Source organism: Spinacia oleracea, chromosome 3 (assembly GCF_020520425.1).
Source record: "Spinacia oleracea cultivar Varoflay chromosome 3, BTI_SOV_V1, whole genome shotgun sequence".
Classification (NCBI taxonomy): Eukaryota; Viridiplantae; Streptophyta; class Magnoliopsida; order Caryophyllales; family Amaranthaceae; genus Spinacia; species Spinacia oleracea.
In genome coordinates, this window is record NC_079489.1 from 21,002,080 (window position 1) to 21,024,588 (window position 22,509).

The window sequence follows — 22,509 nt, forward strand, 5'->3', positions numbered from 1 at the left end:
ACTAAGTTATTTATGTGATAATATAAAAGGAAATGTAACAAACATTTTGAAATACCCAAAAAGGAAAACGTAAAAAACAAAAAGAGACGAAGGGAGTAGCTTTGATAACGCATTCATATTTATTGGAAAAGCTTTTATTCTAATTGTAGCTTCATCCAACTAAAATTAGGGGGAAATACAACTTCCATCATTTGCATATAATAACATTAAGCTTTTACAAAAAGAACTAGGGTAGACCAGACCGAGACATAGCACCACCTACATATACTCCCTCCGTCCCGGAATACTCGACCCGGTTTGACCGGCACAGAGTTTAAGGGACTTGAATTGACTTATTTAATTTAATAGGTAGTAGTTGATAGTGGGGTATTATTTTAATGTAGTTAGTGGGAAATGTGTAAAGGGGTGGGGTTGGGGGAGAGTAGGGTTGAATTTTAAATTATTTTTTGTATAGAGTAGGGGGTAGGTGGGTTAATAGGGGTGGAGTGAGAAATAATATAATATTGTTAGAATATTTCCATTTTTAGAAACAGGTCAAGGATTAAGGAACGACCCGATAAGAAAAACATGTCAATTATTCCGGGACGGAGGGAGTACAAATTACGACACAATACCAGCACGGGTAGGCACGACATACAAGTGATACAACATTGTTATTGTATTTGTCTAGACTACGGCCTTGTTCTCTTCACTTTGTCATTGTTATTTATTGAATCAGAACAGACCACACCAGACCAGATGAGACCAGGCCTTTCTAATTATTTATTATTACTTATTATTATTATCATTATTATTATTATTATTATTATTATTATTATTATTAATATTATAATAATAATAATTATTATTATTATTATTAATATAATTAATAATTAATATTGATAATTAACAATTCAAAATTAGTAATTAACAATTAATTAATAATTAGTAATGAGAAATTAATAAATAATAAGAATTAATTAATAATATAAATTATTATTATTATTATTATTTATTATTAATTAATAAAAAAATTACTAAAAGAACTACTAATTACTAATTGTTAATTATTAATTATTAATTATTAATTACTTCCTCCGTTTCAAAATAATTGCAACACTTTCAATTTTTTCACTATTCATTTACTAACTTTCAAATAATCATTGTTTCCATTTTTTGGCAATTCACGATTCAATCAAATCTATTGTAATCCAGAAATTTGTGTGTCAGGCGGCCTGACCATCACGCGCTCGTCAGACCGGGTCTTTCCCCACTCGTGCGTGATATCACGCGCAATATAAAAAGGTTTTTTTTCCTATCTCCTTCATTCACTTCTCTCTTTCTGTAAAACAACGTTTCTCTTTCCTCTCAAGGTTCTATTCAGCGAACCCTAACCTTCATTCACTACTCCGCCGCTAATCTTCATCCTATTCGTTGGAGTTCTTCGTCACCTACGGCGGCATGGACTCTGAAAGTTCATCTTTATACGGCGGCGAAAACCAGGTATTTCCTCCTCCGCGATTTCTCAACTTTCCGCGATTTGAAGCTCCACCGCGATTTGAAGCTCCACTACGATTTCAAGCACCTCAGAGATTTCAACCTCCTCCACAATTTCAAGCACTACTCCGAGATTTCAACCGCGATTTGAAGCTCCTCAGCCACATGAAACTCCTCGCCAACTTCATCCTCATCCGCGATTTCAACCTCCTCCACGATTTGATAACTCTAAACAATTTGCTTCAACTAATAGATTTAATGAACCTAATCGATTTCATACTCCAAATCCCCTCATTGTGGTGCTAATTCTTTGCGATTTGTGAATCTTGCTCCGAAACCAACAATACAGTTCCAACAAGTAACTATTGAAACAAGCTCTGCAACAACAGAAAATACATCTGATACAAGCTCTGCAACAACGGGAGAAACAACCTCAACTTATTTTTCAGGTTAAAAAACTATTTAATTAATATAGTTAACTAAATACTTTTGTCTTAATAAATTGAGTGTATTTTTTTTTTAACTATTTGCTGTATAAATTCTCTGGTTCACTGCAGAATGAATTTTTTAAAAGTTTTAACGAATTCATTTAAATGTTTAACTAATAGAGAAAAATGGTTAAAATTTGATTTCTAATGCTACTTTTAAAATTTAATTTTTAACTAATTATGGTAAATTCTTAACTAATTGGTTCCGCTTCGTAACTAAGTAGTTTTATTTAACTAATTGATTATAAAGCGTACCTTTGTAGACACCTACTTTTGTCCCCATTCCCGAAAGAGAAGGTTCGATGATGAAAACATAAATCTCCACTTGACAACGCATCTCCTATAAAAATAATGAATCTCAATCCCCTTTTCATTTCACCCGAAACCTGCTATTTATAGAAACCTGCTATTTATGGAAACCTGCTAAAAATAGTAATTGCCGTAAAGGGTAGCTTCTAAAAGTGGCAAGTCATAAAAAGATAGAAACCTGTCAGAATTAGGTGTTGCACTCCAACATAAATCCTAAATGAGATAGAAAACTGCAAGAATCCTATTCCTAATATGATTCGGAAATAAGAGTTACGTATTAATTAAACGAAAATGATAAAGGTCGCAACATGCGACCTTTAAGCCGTGTCACAATGATGACATGACACGCTTATGTGTCATCATTTAAATTGGAATCTAAAATATTTAGTTTATATATCCTATTATACATGTTTAAAATAAAGGTAGGAAAATCTTAATTTTCTAATTTGTTTCTTTTTTTATACCGATTACCTTATTTACATATTTTCATAGTAAAATTTTTGCATTGATAGTAAAAATATTATGATGACTCATAGCCTACGTGGCGCCTATATGTACCAATTAAACTCCGACACGTAAGATTGCGACAACTAAATGTTGTCGCAACTTGCGACCTTTATCATCACCCTTAATTAAAATCCTAACGAGCCTAGAGTTCGTAACGGGCCCAGACGCATTCCGTCATGAAATTGATACGCACTAAAAAACTCGATTAAGTCTCAAACACTACGGATTTCAGGAATCCGAATCTGACTAAGAAAACAGCCCAGACCCTATTTTCAACGCCTGGCTCTGGGCGCCGAAATGTTCGGCGCCCAGGCCTGGGCGCTGAAAATACCTAGGTACGTGTTTTTTCCTAATTCTTTGTGGATTAGAACTCTGCAATTCTATCTTTCCACAAACTCTTCCCTATAAATACAGCCCCAAATTCGACGTGAAAAGAACACACAATTCATATTCTGAGTATTGACTCCAACCCCTAGCCTAAGCCTCACGCTGCGAAATTGTTCACGCGTTCTGTCATAATCGATCCATATATCGAAAAGAACGTATCCTGTCCCGTAATTTGAGATTCGTTAAATAAAAACGGAGAAATAGCAAAGTCAAAGTGGTTAGTTTTCTGAGAACCGTGACGCACCTCTCAAGGGTGCGTCGTAATGTGTCCCTTTTCCATGGTTTAATTGCTTTCCTCGCCCTTTTTATGAACTGTTAAACAAACTAAATCTGATTATTCTACCACGCCTAACAAATATAATATTTTTGAGAAATTGGATTATCATGCTAGGTCCCTTAATGCTATTTAAATCAGATAATCGTGATCGATCTAGTATTATATGTTGCATATTGCTAAAATCAACTCAGATTAGTTTAATAGTTAACGCATGTCCCTTCAATTATTTATGCTGAGCTAGTAAGGATATCCTGCCTCTGGAGTTATCGACGAGCGAATTACTCCTCTCGGTAGTTACAGTCCCCCGAACCCTCAATCTCTACCTTGCGGGTGTATGTTGAGAGATTCCCATACCAGGGATCACAAGGGAACCTACGGCCGTCGTGGTCAAACATAATTGCACTCCCTTTATGTCACGATAACCGGGTTTTGTCAGTTTTTCTCATTGTCGTTAAAAACTGAATGGCGACTCCTATATTACTAGTCAATTGGGTGTAAACTCACAGGAAATCCAATTACACTTGATTGAATAAAAAGAATCGTCACACCCACGAGGGACGAGGTCACGCATTAGCCTCGTGCTTTTTCGACCCCCTCACAGTGGCGACTCCACTGGGGATAGTGAAGGAAATACTCGTGCTTGTAGGTAATCAAAATAGCCGAAGGGTGAAACGATCCTACCCCGCGTTTATTTCCCCATCAAGTTGGGACGACCTGAAAATCAGCATATTAATGTGAACGGGCAGAACAACATAACAAATCTCGGCTCCCTCGGGAGTTGGGACTAAGGATACCCTTTTTCGCCAATAGGGGGTGCATACGCCGCGCATGTTGCCCACTCGGTACTTGTGCAGGTAGTACACCTATCCCGAACCCAATCGCTCGCTCATTAGGTCCCTCTCGCCTGCATGCCCCCTTGGCTTGCACTTGCGGGTTGGCCTTTTGAGCGAAATTCGTCTGTTGAAGACACTACCTCGACCGGGGCATGTGTTGGATCTACGATAGAAGCGGTACCAAGCCAGGCGCAAATAACTACCCATAGAAGCCTATCATAAACTACATGACATGTTATTATCGCCTCATGATGAATGTTAGTTATGTGTAGCGAAATATGTGATTGTGTGTGACAAACTATCCTAGAAAACCAACGACCTTAAAAATTGCCCAAACATTCATAGACTAATTTGCCAAAGAGTTATACCGAAATACGTGTTCCGCAAACCCGAATGATCGCCACAAAAATAAGCGACGCTCGGTATGGCCTGTAACGAATCCCACAAACGCAGCACAACGCGTAAAGGACGTTATTAGGCAAGCACGCAAATCGAAGTCGCGTAAACAAAAGTAGACACAAACAGAAAACGAGAATCAGCCAGGGACGCATTTTCAACGCCCCTGGATGGGCGCCAGAATTTCTCACGCCCGACGCTGGGCGCTGAAGTTGCTGCTTGGCCTTCTGATCAGGCGCAGCAGCCTCGGTGCCCGCGCAAAAGGAAAATACGTAGCACAAAAAATGTTCGTAAAAAGAATTGCTACGAGGGCATAAGAAAAGCACTCGATTTCAAAAGCGACTCGTAAAAAAATTAATAACTCTTTGCGTCGTTGTTAGGCCTCCTACGACGACAATGCTCGGCACTAAAAATCGAACATGCAAATAATTATGAATGTCACACGGGCAAGTGTTTCGAAAATTCAAAGAATGACCAAAAGAAACCAAAAAGTTTACCAATAAAAGAAAGAGCAAAAAAAATAAACCAATAGAGAGAGTCGAAGTCTAGAGTAAGTAATGCTTGAAACTTTGGGAACCTAAACTTTAGCTTATCTTATGCCTAGGACTGGTCCTGCCACTTGGTGCCGATTAGGGAATCAACGGTTAGTGCGTCTCGAAGATACATCGCCAACATCAGGTTTAGTGACTCCAAGCTCCGTCCGTCATCCCTCATTTCAAGGATCTCCGCTTCCCCAACCTCGATTCGCACCTTCAAACATGTCCATCGAAGATTTGCGAGACCAGATGGTCCAAATGACCCAACTTATGGGCCAATTGAAAATGGAAAATGAAGCTTTAGCGGCTGCGCAAGCCAAAAATGACCTCGATAACGAGAAGAGGATTGAAAAAATGGTCCTACAGCAAACCATGGGGAGCAAATACTTCTCCCTCGATCCTGAACCTTTTCCTGGCAAACTACCAGAAAAGTTCAGTTCATATGACTTACCAAAGTTCAAGGCAACGGACAACCCCAGTGATCATCTACTGAGCTTTGTGAATGCCATGAACTTGAAAGGCGTGGACAAGTCCATGTATTTACGTGCCTTTCCTTTGTCCTTGGAACCTGTGCCGCTCAAATGGTACTATCACCAGGACCCTAAGCTCTTCCCCACTTGGGAAGACTTTGTCAATGTCTTCATCAAGCAATACTCGTCGAACATGGATTTCCAAGTCACCATGCGCGAGCTAGAAGTTCTCTTCCAAAAGAAAAATGAGGGTTTCACAACCTACTTTGCTAGATGGAGGGACCAGGCGGCCCAGCTAACCAATAGGCCTCCCGAAACAGAATTGGTCCAAAAATTCATTGACAACCTGGACCGGCTTACAGACAACACCTTAGGTACCTGAGACTTGACACTTTCAAAAGAGTTTATGATGTGGGAATAAAGATCGAGGACGACCTCGCCAAAACCATACAAAGCAAACCCACATATAAAAACAACACCTATAATCGGGGTAACACATCCCAAGCCCAAGAAGTCCATGCTGTAGAAGAGACTCCCGCCCGAAGAAGCCCTGGAAGATGGGTCCGAGACCGAAAGTTTGCCCCACTCGGGTCGACTTTGGTACAAGCCTTTGAAAGATTAACCAATCAAGGAAAGTTGAGACCTATAGGCCCCACCCGTGACCCTCCTGTCAAAAGCAAATATTGGGTCGAAGGTACTTACTGCAAATTCCATCAAGGAAATGGGCATGACACTGAAAACTGCTGGAACCTAAAGAATACCATCCAGGACATGATAGAGGATGAAGTGATACCTCTCCCTAACGTTGGCAAACCCAACAACAACAAGAGCCCACTCGGCTCCTGTCACATCTCTCTCGACCAACCAGAAAATGAGAACTTCGACCCTACGGTGTACATTACACCTCAAGGTACGCCACTCGCTGTGGTCCCTATGGATCGAATCGAGAGAGAAGTGTGCGGTGTGTGGGATGATGATTCTAAAGATATCTACCTATCTCAAGTGTCGGGCCAAGACTTCTTTACTGAAACTTGGCCCGGGTATGCTCTCATCGACACCACCACTCAAGAACCCGAAGTCGACAACCTCACCAGATCAGGAAGAATATACCAGCCTGACATTCGCCCACCTCCTATGGACGATATCCCAGTCAGACAAGCTCCTGAGAATGGACGGCACACCACCGTCGCAGAAGTCATTGAAAATCCTCTTTTGAAACAATTGAAAAGAACCAAGGCCGAAATTACCATCTGGGATCTCATGTGTACCTCAAAAGAACATCGCGAAAAGCTTATTCGCTCACTTGACCTCATCTCAGTGCCTACAGATATCACACCTGACTCATTGGTTAACCACGTCACGAGAGACGCTGGAGAAAAGGCCATAGTTTTCACTGACAAAGATTTACCCAGAGAGGGGGGTACCCATAACAAGCCCTCTATCTAGTAGTTGGATGCAAAGGGCAAAACATCCCTCTAGCACTCGTGGATAACGGTTCGGCGGTTAACGTTTGCCCGTTGCGAACCGCCCATTGCTTGGGACTAGGAAGCGATGACTTCCAAAACTCCACACAAGGGGTACGAGCCTATGATAACTCTCGAAGGCCCGTGTTGGGAAAAATCAACCTTACCATACAAACCGGGCCTGTGGCACGCACCACGGAGTTTCAAATAATTGACATCAAGCCCACTTTTAACCTCCTATTGGGGCGACCTTGGCTCCATGACTTAGGAGGTGTGGCTTCTACCCTGCACCAAATGGTTAAACTTAACCATAACGGGGTAATACTAGAAATCCGCGCCCCTCCTCTCGACATCAGTTGTACTATGGTTGGAATGGCCGAAACTGCAGACGACCTTTATGGGTTTCAAATGGAAGAAGCAATCCAGTTCATTGAAGACTATGATCCAGCATTCCTAGACCCGCATGCATCCCGGGTCATCCCTAGAATGCTGCTAGCTCAAGGTTATTTCCCAGGAACCCCATTGGGCATAAGGAAGAAGGAATGCACATTCCATCCTTTACCCAACAAATCTACTCCCTTTGGCTTAGGCTATGAACCAACGGAGGAAGATATTGCTGACCGCCTGTCTGGGCTACGCCTTAACAAAGCCAAACAAACCACCCTCCTTCCCCCGTATCAAAGAACCCTTAACGGGATGTTCGTTCGGGGAGGAGAAGAACACCCATGCTGCGATTTCCCTGAACCCTTCGTTCAGGATGGCTTGCTAAAACCCGGATTTGAAATTTTCCATGACTGCCACACCTTGGATGAGGCACCCCACCTCACCAAGACTAAAACAGCTGAAATATTGGACAACCAGGCTCTATGGACATTGTTTAACGAATCGAGCCCTATGGAGGACGAGACTATGATGAATACCCTAGCTTTACAAGATGAAGGTTTCAATCCAACCCGGTTAATTTCTTCTGCATCAACACTAGAAGAGATCGAGAACGGATGGGTGAAGACATATCAGTGGGTCAATGCAAAAGGAATAGAATTCAAGATGAGTACCGGTGAAGGACCGAAGTTTTATGAGACTAAACCCCAGGCTTGAGCCACATAGAGCACCATTAGTAAAAAGCGCCTAGTAGTTCTTTATATTGATAGAAAAAAAACAGAGACTTTAGATGGTCCTAAGGCCCCTTAGAATATAGGTCAGTTTCATTTCAGTGTGTTTTCCTTACTTTCTGAATCAATAAAGGCGTAATATTTCTCCTAAAAATTTTATTCTAACACTAAAAAATGCATCAAATGTACTTGCAAAATACAAAAATAAAGAGGCGGCCCACTCTAGGCCCAACAAACAAAGCCCACTCGGTTTTGAAATAGTGCCATGGGAGCCAATTCCCGAAACCCACAAAATAAACCACACCATCCCATTCATATCCCTAAAACATAAAAGTCAACCAGTGTAACCATAAAAACCAACCCATACAACCCAAAGAAGTCAAAGGAAATCAAAATCCAAAACGAAAGCAAATGTTGCTTAAAAGGGGAATTAATAAAATATAACCCCCACCAATCCTTCAAAAACGACACGCACCTCAACCCACCTCCAAAGCCTACACAAAGATCTTCATAACTTCCGCACCCTAACTCCATTTTCAAAACTGTTTCGAGTCAGGAATAGAAAAAATTAATCCGGACAAAAATGCATTTCACGCTAACAGTCAAAAAAGCCTCCGAAATAACCTCAAAATTGACTTTAAAAACGAGCAAAAATCAAGGCACAAAAAAAGAAATAAATGCAAGAACATGTGAAGCAAAGCGTCAAAACGACCGCCATCATTTTCAGCGCCCAGGGTTGGGCGCCGAAATTTCTGACGCCCCAGCCTGGGCGTTGAAACTCTCTGCCAGCCAAAAAATTTCTTTTCTGAAGTGCTCGTCATTTTATCCGCACACAACGGAAAAATAACGAACACTTGGGGGTACAGTACGTATCCCAATAGGCTTACCAAAAATATAGCCATACAAATTAGTCGAATTTCATTTTTACGCGACTTATGGCAAAAAACGGCAGATGAAAATAATGATAATACTTCACTCATTTGACCAATTAAGTAATATGCTTCCACCTCAGAGCATATCTACCGAAATCTGGCATACTAGAACTTATTCTAAGCTAGAACTACGCGCGACCTGATTCTGACAAGATACGTAGGCAATCCTTACCAAGGATTCGGTCCAATGAAAAAAAAAACATAAAAACATATTCTTTGTGCAAAAAATGTTAGACATATAAAAACATAAAAAAGAGGAGAAACAAAAATAAATGAAAATGAAAAAATAAAAATACGCCTTTATTGAAAAAATAATAAGAAGGAAAACAAAGTGCTAAGAATAAAAACAAACACAACTGAAATAAATAAAGGGCACCTACACCCTAGCAAGAACTACACTACTCTAGTTCTTCCGGATCATCAAATAAAATCTTGTAGAGGGCAATGTTCGCAGGATCCACCCCCACAGTCTTCTGCGCAGCCCCAATATCAATCTCCATAAGAACCGGCTCCTGGACACTAACTTCTAAAGATGCCAAGGCTTCAGAAACATTCTCAGTTATAGCCCGCTCAGCCTCAAGGGCACAGACAATGGTGGGAGAAGGATTATTATCATCAACTAGACTAGCCACTGTTTCTACAAGCGGCTGAGCCTTCCTAACCCATACATTGTTCCGGCGACGATCTCCGCGAGAGCTTGCATTTCTTTTAACAACAGCAGGCTCCTTCATGTTAGGCATCTTTTTATGCCTGAAACTGGAACGGGGAGGAACTTCCATTCGCTTTCGATCAGGACGAGCTTTCACAGTCTTAATACTATAGGTACGTGGTTTGGCAGAATCAGGACCCTCATACTTAACACGAATACGAGGTATCAAAAGCTCAGCCGGCTCCCCATTTCGAGCCTTGGTCCTCACATCTTTATCATTGGAGCTCATCCACAACTTGTAGTTTTCAGAAAGACCCACAAAGCCATTTGTAGCTACGGCCCAACGCGGGAGACCATCATAATACTTAGCCCACGCTAGGACCCGTGCTTGTGAAAAGGCCGCTACCTTAGGTGGTACCGTGTTGGAAAAGGGGATAGTCTGCCTTAAACCATATTGACGCATGACTCGGTAAGGGAAAATATAAATGGGACGAGATAGCCCCAACAAAGAAACATAAACCGATACATCAGAACCCCCTGTCATAGTAGTCAAACCCCACCATGGTACCACCCACTTAATAGAACAAATGCCATAAGTAAAAAAGGAGGTCCATTCGGCCTCGTCCTGGCCTTGGTGCAAGTATTTTCGGTTACCCAAGGCTATAGGGCGATAATGTTTAGGATCGGCAGGAGCTTCCAAAAGTCTAAGCCGTTCCACGAGCCAAATCTGCAAAAAAAACGGGCACCATCAAAAAATAATAAAAGAAAACGGTTCCTGGGGCGCAGTTTCAACGCCCAGGACCAGGCGCCGAATATTCCAGCACCCAACCCTGGGCGCTGAAACTCATTGTGTACGCAAAAAAAACGTGTATACGTGCGCAAGGAAAAAATCTGCAGTAATAGGGGGCTTCCCTTAAAATGTTCAGATTTGGCATCCTTCTTCAGCTCATCCGCACTCAGCAAAGTCTCGGCAACAACCAACGGCATAATAGAATAGCAACTTTCCATCTGGCTAATCAAGGGGATCAACCTTATGTCACCGAACGCACCATTGTCATTCGACAGCAAATAGTGATTCAACAAGAAAAATACAAGGGCTCGAATATTCAATTTCTGTTCGGTCCTATTCTTACTAGGCCTAAAGTGATGTTTTACAAGTTTTGCCAAATTGACCTCATCACCTACAACAACTTCAGCAAGCATGTTAGCATCTAGTCCTAGGAAAGCCCCTATGGTTGTTTTACTCTCTTCAATAGTGCCAGAAGTGGCAGGGGTAGCATTAGTAGGATAACCAAGGATCGCAGCAAATTCATCTGGCAAAGGACATATTTCGTTGCCCCGAAAGCTAGGCAAAAACATGATGATCGGAGTCCCAAAAGCTTAGGGCAGCATGCAGAAAGTTATAATCAATGTTAATTTGTTGTAAGCCTAAAAGTGCCTCTAAGTGGTATTCTTTTAACAAAGCCTTTTCTGTGGGAGTAAGGGCCCGTAGCCAACGCCTAACAATCCGTTGGAGTGAGAAAGTAGGGATCGACATGGCAAAAGCAATGAGTAATTAAAATACAGCAAAAAAGAAAGAAGGAAATTGAGAGTGGTGGAAAATAGGGACGTATCTAGCCCCTATATATAGCTGAACGCACCCAGTGACATCCTGGTCCCATTCGGAAACGTGTTAGGAAATTCGAAAGTCAAATATCACCAGGAAAAGACTTCCAGCGCCCATGGCTGGGCGCCGAAATGTTTAACGCCTAGCCTTGGGCGCCGGAAATGCAATCCAAGGCCCAGATTTCACAAAACGCAGAACAGGAAAGGACTTAAAACTGTGTTGCTAAACACGAGGCCCTATTGCAAGTAGGATCAAGCCCAAAGCACCTTTAGCTCTCAAATAAGCAAATATAAACATTAAAACTTGGTCGAAACTTAAACTTGTCTCAGAAAATGCTTATGTACACTTTTCAAATCAAAATAAATATCATGGTCATTCTTCGAAACACCAAAAATGTGTGTCGTTACGTCGTTGGTTTTCCAAATATAAAAAATGTTTGTCTGTCAAAGGATTAATCCGGGCCAAGCTAAAACCGGATGTCGCCTGAAAACTGAAGTCGCACTTCACGGCTTCTCTAAAGTAGCACACTACTATAAAAGGTCGCTCGCACATACGAGCATAACCCCAAACATGATTACAAAATGCGAAAAACGACCGACGAGCCCCAGTGCTTGGGGGCTCGCGAAAAAATATACTCCAACAAGGAGCGCACAATCAAAATCACATTCTCGGACTACGCCATACACCATCTCATGTTTGGATACCTCAAAAAAAAAAGGCGCAGGTTCGACCTCAGAGAAAGGTCGTCATTGACACTTGTGCATGGTCCTCTGATCGAAGACCAAGTAGTGGCAAAAATCGAGCCGTAAAGACTAGCTCAAAACCACGAAAGCAGACGGTCGCAAGACAAAGGTTCGTCTAATCCCGTTGTCAACCCACGTTCAGGTTACAACTAAATCCGAGCATTCCTCGAAAGAATTTGCTCTTGCAAGAATGAATAAAAGACATTCTCAAAAGAAATCTCAAGAAAAAATAGGGACTTGCTCACCTCAATCGGGCAAGATCGAACCACGCAAATTACAAATCAAGAAAAATCGAATTCAGGGATGTCCACCTTCAGCGGACAGGGCTCGCCCACCTTCAGCGGGCGGGGTCTGCTTCACTAGCCGCGCAGGTCCTTGATAGGTTGTCGTACACCCGTCAAAAATAAAATCCTAACGAAACCTCCTAACAATGTAGTAGGGTAAGCAGGGTCGAATCCACAGAGAGATGGCTATTTAAATCTAGCTTTCAAGGTATGGCGAAACTAACAATGTCACGAAATTTAGGATTCAATGTTTAAACTAAAATAAATAGAAAAATAAACTAAAATATCTAGGGCAACGGTTCACCATATTCATAGTTCAGAATCAATCAAAACATCATCAACAACTCAAATATTCAAATTATCTAGAGCACAAGTTAATCCTACGGTCGGGTCTTAACACTCTCAATTCAACATATGCAGTACGATCGCTAACATAATCAGAATTGCTAGTTGTAGGTAAGCCTCTAAAATTCGATCTTTCGATTCTAAATCCTATTAGCATGATTTAATCAAACAATTGATCAGATTGCAAAGATTAACAATATAAACCTAATCAACTAGAAATATCAATGAATAATCAAACCATCAACAATAATAATAAGGATTCATAATATAAACATGGATTCCCAAACCCTAGAAAGCGAACTACGCAATCATGAAACGAACAATGAAAATCAATTCTAAGAATGAAAACATAATTAACAGCAATAAATAAAATAAAGAGAAAAATCAATTATACCTCAAAGAATTACATTGATGGAGTATGTAGAAAAACTAGGGTTCATGAAAGAGAAAAGAGAGAAAAAGAACGTGAATTCGAAATCTAGGGAATTGAAACCTAAAGGAAATAAAAGCATAAGGGATTAAAGCATTCCCTTGAAGTATTTATATGCTTCCTAAATTCTAAACAAAATAGGAAAAGATAACAATTACATAAGCTAAGATTTAATTGGACGATCACCAAGACGAAAGCATGAACCCGCGTGTGGAAGTAGTTGGGCGGAGAAACCAGCGGGCCCGCTGGTGGGTCGCTGGTTTTCGCGCCCAAGGGGAAGATTGGGCCATCGTTTTGGGCTTCGGGCGAATCGGATAGTCGAGCCATCTTGTTTATGTCATAACTCTTGTTCTACAATGCCTATAAGGACGTGTGACCTGTCGTTGGAAAGCTCTTGAAGTCTACTTTCTAGGCCAATAAAAATCGCCTCATTCCGACATGTAGAACTTGAGATATCATCAAAAGAGTGAACGCTTGTCCGTTTTGATGCTTAGAAAAATAGCGTTTAGCTTCGTTATTGACTCAAAATTATCCCTAGAGATATGCAATGATCCTCGAGTCAACATTCCATCCGTTCATCATCCAAATCAACTCATAACACTCCGAAAGCATCCAAATGACCGTAAAATCACCTGAAACATTAAGAAAACACAAACGGGGCGTAATAGAGTACGACAACGATAACTTATGCAAATGTGATCCTAAATGCAACTAAAATGATATAAATGCCTAATAATGCAACCTAAATGCGCCTAAAATACCCTATACAAATATGACTCATCAAATTCCCCCAAGCTAGACTGTTGCTTGTCCCCAAGCAACACTAAACCAAAGATAGAGAAACGAGACGCACATGACTTTCATAAAACCATGGTAAGACCAACCTAACTCTCGAGCAAACAATCAAACAGAGTTATTGAGACGGAAATCTAGCTCAGATACAAATAGAACCACAAAGCATCGTGATCCACAATCGAAACAACCAAGCTTAGCCACAAACTATTCTTAATCAAGCTAGTCGTCGCCGCATACCTTGTAGAATATAAATATATGATGCAACATGGGGTAAGATGACAATAGCAAGAAACGATTTTCATTCAATCACAAAACAAACATGCCGATCAAGAGGTCTTTATAATAAGCTTGTAATGGGGCTAGGTGAAAAGGAAGGGTAGGGTATAATTTGGAAAAAGTGAGAGTAAGGTCCAACTTGGGGAGCAAATGTGAACTATATGCGTCGGCGTGATAATGCCGCAAATCCAACTCCATCGAACCATGAAACCCAAACAATCAACCAAGTTACAACCAAGGGAAAACATAATATAATGTCAATGGTCTTTCTTCATTCCCCTTTCCTTGCTTTCAAATTACATACAAAAACGAAAAACATATTTTTTTTTTGATTTTTCTTTGATTTTTCGCCATTTTTTTTTTTTTTTTGGTATGAAAATGAAACTAGATAATGAAATCGAAAGTACATAAATAAATCTAATGCTAACTGTTACAAGCTTGGGTGCCAACAATAATATACACCATTTCCGAACCACAAATCCAAACATAGCCTCGAACCACGAACTATTGGCTTAGTGTGCCAATCAATCAACATCAATGAAACCATTACGAACACCGAAGCTCCCCCAAGCTAGACTCGGGACAAGTAACCAACGGGGCTAATAGGGCTCAATTTTGTGGAGTTAAAACAATAAACGGACAAGGCTACAACATGGGTATGAAAGGCAGGAACTGATGTTTCTAAGTTCGTCTGAAGGCTTCCTAAGAGAATGGCCTCTGTCATACGCGGCATGCGTGAGTTGCAACTAAACTACTAATGAATCTCAAGCCAAAATCATACGATAACAAGTCACATCAATCACACAAACACATAGTAAGGTGACCTACAAGATAATTGGCTAGCTATTCTTGACACGAGACCAACATCTTACCGCATACCATTCAATTGGTTCACACAATGCCAAGCAGTTATCAATGTATAGCATGACCGACTGAATTTCAGAATCATAACTACGTTCAAAAGAAGCTCAAGAGAGTCAAATAAAGCCCGAACAAAGTTTGAAAGTCAATTGCATAATGCAGGGTATAAAGACATGCAAATGCAAGTAAAAATGCAACTAAATTGAACAATAACACTAGGAAAGCAGTACATTTTTTTTCGTTGCACGTAAACTCCCACCCCTAATGGATGGTACAAAGCGTACAACACCTAAACAAAACAATAAAACTATACTAGAAAGCAACAAAGATAGATATCCCTCCCCCAAGCTAAGCAAAACACAGTGCCCTCACTGTGAAAATAGCAACAATATAACTCAAACAAGGGAGAGGGATGGAAAGTGCTCACTCGTGATGAGGCTCGTCTGCCGAGGATGACTCGGTAGAACTGTCGACAATAGAAGCAGTGTGGCCAGAAGCTTCAAACTGACGACGCAAAGAGCCATTATCCATAGATGTGGTGGATTTGGGTGATAGCTAGTTGGTTTAGTTGTTTTCATGATACAACAACCACGATTTAAAATACTCCAATCAACCAAGATGGTGCATAATTCAAGATTCCACGATCAATCCCAACAAGCAATCCAAGCAATGACAATATTCGCCCAATGCTAATAATTCAAACTCAACAACCAACAAACGTTAACCAATCTCAACAAATAATTCATATAATATTCACAACAACGACAACCATTTGAATTCAACAACCAATATTGTAATCAAAATTTCAATTTTCTTTTCAAAAAATGATTCAAGTGAATAAACTTTAGAAAAATTAAAATTTTAATATCTTTTATGCATCGCAAAGACCATAATTTAGTTGCGAACTCACGTGAATTCCGCAAACGAGCACCAATACTACAATTTGCCAATGCCCAAATAAATTAAAAACCCCCAAATTGATTTCAAAAGTTAGGGTTTTAAATTCATGAATAAATAAAATAATGGTGAAGGTGGAAGTTGGAGAGTTGGAGAGGAGGGAAAGGTGGCGTGGTGGTGGAAGGCTGACGCGCCGACCACCGTGGTGCAGGGGCCGGCGGCGGATGCTTCTAGTGGACGGCGTAGAGTGGGAGAAGGTGGAAGATTTGGTGGGCAGAGGAAGATGGCGAGGGGAGGGGTGCTTTGCGTGAGTGGAGGGGCGACGGGTGATGGTGGTTGGCGAAGGGAAGGCGGTCGTGCTCTGGCGAGTGAGAACTGGTGGCGCCGTCCGACTGTGGTGCAGGTGGCGGGTGGTGGTGTTCAAAGGAGGGAGAGGGAAGGCTGGCGGGTTGGTGTTGGTTGGTGCTGGTGGGCTGTTTCGTGGGTGAGGGAGAGGGTGGAGAGGCGTTGTTGGGTGAGGGAAGCAGTTAGGTGGTGGTGACAGTCGGTGGTGCAGGTGGCGCTCCGACCACTGGTTGTGCAGCGGCGGCGGAGAGAAGGTCGAAGGACGGCGGCTCTGGTGGTTGATTGGCGAAGGTTGAAGGGGATTTTATTATTATTATTATTATTTTTTTTTTTTTTGAATTTTGTTGGGAGGGAAGTCCAGCGAGGGCGCTGGTTCGCCAGCGTGTATGGCAGAAAGTGCAAGCGCGAGTGGAGAACGGCCAGCGAGCTAGCTGGCTGGTCGCTGGTTTGTGCTTGTGTTGGAGCGAGCTGCAAGCTTGTCGATGCATCAAAATTCTTGGAATTAACTTGATCGTGCACCTACTCATCCTAAAAAAAAATCAAGCACCACTAAACTCAAAAATTAGAATCGTTAGTAAAATTAAACACAAAGTAAATAAATAAATAAAGACGATTAACAAAAACTAATCTAAAAATAAAATAAAATTATGAATTCAAGTGAACCCAAAGAAAAATATTTTTGGCTTTTGTTGTTTTTTTCATTTTTTTTTATTTTCAATAAATTAACCAAATAAAAAAAGAACACTAAATTAATATCGAAAAAAAAAAAAATTGAAAAAAAATGAAAAAAATGAAGTGAGGGAAAATTAGGAATCGGGTTGCCTCCCGATAAGCGCTCGTTTTAAGTCATTAGCTTGACTTCACTCAAATTGTTAATCAGAAGAATCCAACGCCTTGAGTAATTTATCAAATGCCCCCGCAAACATGTCATTGAGCACTACGTATGGCTTGAGTAAAACCACATTCATTCTCGCAAATAGGGTGTTAGATAAATAAGCAGAAAAAATAAAACCAAAAGAAAAAGAGTCAAAAGTAGAAGAAAAATGAAAAGAAAAAGAAGAATATTTACAATTTCCCTCTAATTGCTCCTCGGGCAATGTAAACGATTTTGAATGAGCGTCAAGGTCGGTAAGGTCAAATGTATCATGGAATGGAGACCTATTGATAAAGTTCGAAAGACTTAACATGGGGGATGAAGGAACAAGATCAAGCTTCCGCGAGAACGGGATATAGGCGGGAGGAGATATAGGCTCAACATTAATGCTTTTACCTACAATTCCACCCTCGTGAATAAACTTATCACTAAAATCTTCAACCAAAAGTTTCGCAACCAATGGTTTCTCAACCAACGATTCTACAACCATTAGCGCTTCTTCATCCTCCAAAGTCTCCGTTATATCCAACTTTTCCTCATCAGTACCAAAAGTCAAATGGTAACCTTCCTCTAATGAACTAACATTCTCAACAAATCCACCATCATCATCATCATCATTATAAAGGATTTTCATGTCACAATAAGATGGTTCGAGTTGGAAATTTTTCATATTAAATCGAAGGAAAGGGTTAACAGTACTAACATATGACTCGTTATAGGGACAAAGAGAAGTATCAAGGTCATGACAATGACAATAAGAACAATAATATGGGGGAGGAGTGTGAGTTTGAGAAATAGGAAAAGAGAAATTTTGCAGAGTAGGTTCAACAAACATCGTCGTCTCCCACTCATATGTATCCCTAGCTAATTGTTCAATCAAATCCCAACACTCTTCTGGAGTCTTCTCCACAAATATATAACTACTCATGGAATCCAACACCAATCTTGTACCTTCATTCAATCCCTCATAAATCACCATACATAGTTCCCATTGTTCAAAAAGATGATTTGGACCAAGAAAATCTCCGAGCCTATAATAATACCTCCAAAACACTTCATTCTCGAATTGAGGAAAACAAATAGAAGCCATGTATATTTTTTATAAAAAAGGAATTTTATACACAAATCGAAAAAATATATACAATGTAGCCTCACCAAAAATGAAAGCTAAAAAGAAAAGTAAAACCGTCTCCCCGGCAACGGCGCCAAAATTTGATAGGTTGTCGTACACCCGTCAAAAATAAAATCCTAACGAAACCTCCTAACAATGTAGTAGGGTAAGCAGGGTCGAATCCACAGAGAGATGGCTATTTAAATCTAGCTTTCAAGGTATGGCGAAACTAACAATGTCACGAAATTTAGGATTCAATGTTTAAACTAAAATAAATAGAAAAATAAACTAAAATATCTAGGGCAACGGTTCACCATATTCATAGTTCAGAATCAATCAAAACATCATCAACAACTCAAATATTCAAATTATCTAGAGCACAAGTTAATCCTACGGTCGGGTCTTAACACTCTCAATTCAACATATGCAGTACGATCGCTAACATAATCAGAATTGCTAGTTGTAGGTAAGCCTCTAAAATTCGATCTTTCGATTCTAAATCCTATTAGCATGATTTAATCAAACAATTGATCAGATTGCAAAGATTAACAATATAAACCTAATCAACTAGAAATATCAATGAATAATCAAACCATCAACAATAATAATAAGGATTCATAATATAAACATGGATTCCCAAACCCTAGAAAGCGAACTACGCAATCATGAAACGAACAATGAAAATCAATTCTAAGAATGAAAACATAATTAACAGCAATAAATAAAATAAAGAGAAAAATCAATTATACCTCAAAGAATTACATTGATGGAGTATGTAGAAAAACTAGGGTTCATGAAAGAGAAAAGAGAGAAAAAGAACGTGAATTCGAAATCTAGGGAATTGAAACCTAAAGGAAATAAAAGCATAAGGGATTAAAGCATTCCCTTGAAGTATTTATATGCTTCCTAAATTCTAAACAAAATAGGAAAAGATAACAATTACATAAGCTAAGATTTAATTGGACGATCACCAAGACGAAAGCATGAACCCGCGTGTGGAAGTAGTTGGGCGGAGAAACCAGCGGGCCCGCTGGTGGGTCGCTGGTTTTCGCGCCCAAGGGGAAGATTGGGCCATCGTTTTGGGCTTCGGGCGAATCGGATAGTCGAGCCATCTTGTTTATGTCATAACTCTTGTTCTACAATGCCTATAAGGACGTGTGACCTGTCGTTGGAAAGCTCTTGAAGTCTACTTTCTAGGCCAATAAAAATCGCCTCATTCCGACATGTAGAACTTGAGATATCATCAAAAGAGTGAACGCTTGTCCGTTTTGATGCTTAGAAAAATAGCGTTTAGCTTCGTTATTGACTCAAAATTATCCCTAGAGATATGCAATGATCCTCGAGTCAACATTCCATCCGTTCATCATCCAAATCAACTCATAACACTCCGAAAGCATCCAAATGACCGTAAAATCACCTGAAACATTAAGAAAACACAAACGGGGCGTAATAGAGTACGACAACGATAACTTATGCAAATGTGATCCTAAATGCAACTAAAATGATATAAATGCCTAATAATGCAACCTAAATGCGCCTAAAATACCCTATACAAATATGACTCATCAGTCCTCAGTTTTCGAAAAAATAAAATCTTCAAATTCAAAATAGGTTCGCCATCTTCAGCCGGCGGGGTCTACGTCACAAACCGCGTAGGTCCTTATTTTCAAATTTCAAAAAAAAACATATTCGTCCACTTCTATCGGACGGGGTGTCCACCCTTAGCGGACAGGCTCGCCATCTTTAGCCGGCGGGGTCTGCGTCACTAACCGCGCAGGTCCTTAGTCGCTGCAGCGATAACTCTCTTTGGTTTTCCGTTTTTCCCAAAAACGATGTGAGTAGCCTTTGGTTTTTCCGTTTTTCCCAAAAAACGATGTGAGTAGCCTTTGGTTTTCCGTTTTTCCCAAAAACGATGTGAGTAGCTTTTGGTTTTCCGTTTTTTCCAAAAAAGAGCGATGTGAGTAGCTTTTGGTTTTCCGTTTTTTCCAAAAAAAGCGATGTGAGTAGTTTTCCCTTTTTTCCAAAATTTAAAAGATTGGTTTTCAGTTTTTTCCAAAAAAGAACGATGTGCTGGATTTTCCTTCGTTTTACGTCCCATAAAAACAAGGGGGTTTTCTCGTTTAACTAGCCTTGAAAATGAGAATCTTTAAAAACATTTTTACCTCGTGATTGGGCTTGGCCAGGCCCAATTACACTTTATAGCTTTGATTTCGAAAACATATGTAGCTACTTCCAATGACAAAGTGAGGGAGTTTCTACACTTCTTTAGATCCTTCCAATGACAAAGTGAGGAAGTTTCTATACTATCCGTTGACAAATCCCAATGACACGTGAGGGATATGTCAACACTTCAAGTGATGACCCTTAAGTCAAATGTTATCACTCGGGGGCTCGTGAGACCCTCGCCAAAACACGTCACCATGGCTTGTGCGACGCACTCCGTCTAATACTTTGACCATCGTCTTACTCCAAGACTCAGTCAAAGTGGGGGCTAAATGTAAACACCTACTTTTGTCCCCATTCCCGAAAGTGAAGGTTCGATGATGAAAACATAAATCTCCACTTGATAATGCATCTCCTATAAAAATAACGAATCTCAATCCCCTTTTCATTTCACCCGAAACCTGCTATTTATAGAAATCTGCTATTTATGGAAACCTGCTAAAAATAGTAACTGTCGTAAAGGGTAGCTTCTAAAAGTGGCAAGTCATAAAAAGATAGAAACCTGTCAGAATTAGGTGTTGCACTCCAACATAAATCTTAATGAGATAGAAAACTGCAAGAATCCTATTCCTAATATGATTCGGAAATAAGAGTTACGTATTAATTAAAATCCTAACGAGCCTAGAGTTCGTAACGGGCCCAGACGCATTCCGTCATGAAATTGATACGCACTAAAAAACTCGATTAAGTCTCAAACACTACGGGTTTCAGGAATCCGAATCTGACTAAGAAAACAGCCCAGACCCTATTTTCAACGCCTGGCTCTGGGCGCCAAAATCTTCGGCGCCCAGGCCTGGGCGCTGAAAATACATGGGTACGTGTTTTTTTCCTAATTCTTTGTGGATTAGAACTCCGCAATTCTATCTTTTCACAAACTCTTCCCTATAAATACAGCCCCAAATTCGACGTGAAAAGAACACACAATTCATATTCTGAGTATTGACTCCAACCCCTAGCCTAAGCCTCACGCTGCGAAATTGTTCACGCGTTCTGTCGCAATCGATCCATAAATCGAACAGAACGTATCCTGTCCCGTAATTTGAGATTCGTTAAATAAAAAGGAGAAATAGCAAAGTCAAAGTGGTTAGTTTTCTGATAACCGTGACGCACCTCTCAAGGGTACGTCGTAATGTGTCCCTTTTCCATGGTTTAATTGCTTTCCTCGCCCTTTTTATGATCTGTTAAACTAACTAAATCTGATTGTTCTACCACGCCTAACAAATATAATATTTTTGGGAAATTGGATTATCATGCTAGGTCCCTTAATGCTATTTAAATCAGATAATCGCGATCGATCTAGTATTATATGTTGCATATTGCTAAAATCAACTCAGATTAGTTTAATAGTTAACGCATGTCCCTTCAATTATTTATGCTGAGTTAGTAAGGATATCCTGCCTCTGGAGTTATCGACGAGCGAGTACTCCTCTCGGTAGTTACAGTCCCCCGAACCCTCAATCTCTACCTTGCGGGTGTATGTTGAGAGATCCCCATACCAGGGATCACAAGGGAACCTACGGCCGTCGTGGTCAAACATAATTGCACTCCCTTTATGTCACGATAATCGGGTTTTGTCAGTTTTTCTCATTGTCGTTAAAAACTAAATGGCGACTCCTATATTACTAGTCAATTGGGTGTAATCTCCTAGGAAATCCAATTACACTTGATTGAATAAAAAGAATCGTCACACCCATGAGGGACGAGGTCACGCATTAGCCTCGTGCTTTTTCGACCCCCTCACAACCTTATACTTCTTTTTAATCAGTAAACATTTTAGTTCAATTGGTTAACTAATTTGCTCAATTTTTTAACTAATTAGTTTCATTTATTAACTATTGCTTTCTTCATTTTACTTGTTGAAAGGGTATTTGGGACAATTTAACA